General features: G+C 36.6%; 1 non-coding gene across 1 annotated transcript; it reads left to right on the top strand.

Annotated features, from left to right (window-relative positions):
* Positions 1-2,045: 2,045 nt before the first annotated feature.
* Positions 2,046-2,120, top strand: Trnas-cga (transfer RNA serine (anticodon CGA)). The gene has a single exon. It is a non-coding gene; the product is annotated as a tRNA-Ser (tRNA).
* Positions 2,121-2,416: the final 296 nt, after the last annotated feature.

Below are 2,416 nucleotides of genomic sequence, written 5' to 3' on the forward strand. Positions count from 1 at the left end.
TGCTCGTTTTTCCCGCGTGCCGTTCGAGGGTGGAACGGTAGAGACAGCATGAAGATGGTTCATTGAACCCTCTGCCAGGCACTTTATTTTGCGTAGCTTAGTAATCACGTGGATTTAGATGAAAACCTTTTATAAAGCTGTTTACACATTTCGCCTTATTTGTTTCCGAAAGTGTTTTCTTAAATCTTATTTGCAAATTTGTGTTTTATTTGTTTGAACATATATTTTTCCTTATTTCTAATAAACTAATTGCCCCTGTCATATAATTTTAACAACTTTCTAACCTTTATAAATTATTCGTGAAAATCGCTTTAACATGTTCATATAACTTTTTGCTGTCACTGCGTAGGGAAGTTTGAACCGTAGATTATCAGTAGAGGAGGCAGTACGACGAAACACTCCTGAAGTGGACTTTAGAGATACTATAATTTTTGGCAGCACATATTAAGGTAAGATGAAATGGGAACCTAAGAAATTTTATTGATATTTTACCTTAGTAAGTTTTAATTCATTATTGATCAGTACAGATTGTGGGTTACAAATGAACAATACAATTAAAATGTCTAAAATACACTAGAAGTAACAAGTGTAATTGATAAAATATTGAACACGGCATTATTGTCACAGTTTCTTAGGTATACTTTTTTCCGAAATTAGATGTATAACAAGACGTATAATACGTGAAACCTTAGTACAGTATTCAAAGAGAGTGACTTTACCGTCAACACAACAGTAAACTGCAAACAAAGCAGTTAATAGGGAAAGTAACGGCATAGATACTAAAGGAAGGGAAGGAAAAAAAAATAGGAAACTTCGACATTTCTAAAATATTATCATCATGCTTTTGTTATATAACATTTGTACAGCTCCTATAAGCGCCACATATTCATATTCATAAAATGTAAAACTCATTTTCACTTTGCTACTTAGGCAATGTTACTGAAATTTTGCCTTCAAATTCTTCAACAGGTATAGATTGTATAACTATATCCTTCACATTTTTCCTTAACGGAGAGCTTAAAAGTGGTGTCAGTGTTGATTATCTACCGTTATTTGCGATTGATTTACAATTCACCAGACGAGTGATCTATTGGTTCCTGTTTTGCATGCATAGTTATTTCAAGTACATATTGTTTAGGTTGTTTGTAAAAGAGTACAGGGAACTGCGATTATATATTTAACTCCCTGAATATGGTTTTTGTACATGATCGTAATGATTTATTTTAATACTATGCCTAATTTGCATTAGGAAAATTTTCTGGCCCCAGAAAGCTAGTGAATGCGCAAATCGACTTACATATAATTTTTAGAAAGCTGGTTTAATTTTCTAAACTCTACTAGATTATTTCTCAAAACATAGTCACTATGTAATTTTTTAATAAACTCGTTAGCCATCCAAGTAAGGTTTGAGTTTATGTAATTTGTTGCCGATGTTTCCCAGAGCAGAGTTCTTTTCATTCCGTGCCATCGTGTTGTGTTGCAAGCACTCATGACGTCTTGTACAAAGAATTTAGACATATTGGTGACTTGGGTTCCTGAAAAGGAAGTTACAATTAATAAAAACCGGAACACAAAAACATAGAAGAACACTGCTCATCTAAAATGTGGTAGTCACTGCAACTGAGTACTGTGCAAATATATCCAGGATTAAAAAAAACTGTAGTCTCAGTGAGGTTTTTGCTGGTAACTGATCGAAAATAAACAAAAGTAAAATAAAATTCTAAGTTGAGCGCGTGTGACAGGGTGGCAAGACAAGACTCATTCAGTGAGAGACTGTCCGGTTAATCAGTGGACAAAAAACGTAGGATGTCTGATTAGTACGGGAACGTGACGCATTAGGAAACAAGTTTATCAGCACGCTTTATGTAAACTGAACTTTATATTCCAGTAAAGCAAACAAGATAAAAGATGAAACTTCCTGGCAGATTAAAACTGTGTGACGGACCGAGACTCCTGTAAGGTTCGCAGGAGAGCTCCTGTAAAGTTTGGAAGGTAGGAGACGAGGTACTGGCAGAAGTAAAGCTGTGAGGACGGGGCGTGAGTCGTGCTTGGGTAGCTCAGTTGGTAGAGCACTTGCCCGCGAAAGGCAAAGGTCCCGAGTTCGAGTCTCGGCCCGGCACACAGTTTTAATCTGCCAGGAAGTTTCATATCAGCGCACACTCCGCTGCAGAGTGAAGATCTCATTCAAGATAAAAGATAGTGAGCACTTCTTCCTGAAACAGTACAGTAACATCTGTCTGCGACAGATTCTCAATTGAATACATACAAAAATCACAGATGCGATGCTACAAAACTGACGAGAGCCAAAGTACAATATACACCCATCTATGTCCATATTTGTACTACTACTACTACTTCCTGTTCCAATCACGAACTGTGTTTGGGAAGGAAGACTGTCGGAAATGCTCCGTACGAG

This window comes from Schistocerca serialis, chromosome 10 (genome assembly GCF_023864345.2).
Source record: "Schistocerca serialis cubense isolate TAMUIC-IGC-003099 chromosome 10, iqSchSeri2.2, whole genome shotgun sequence".
Taxonomy (NCBI): domain Eukaryota; kingdom Metazoa; phylum Arthropoda; class Insecta; order Orthoptera; family Acrididae; genus Schistocerca; species Schistocerca serialis.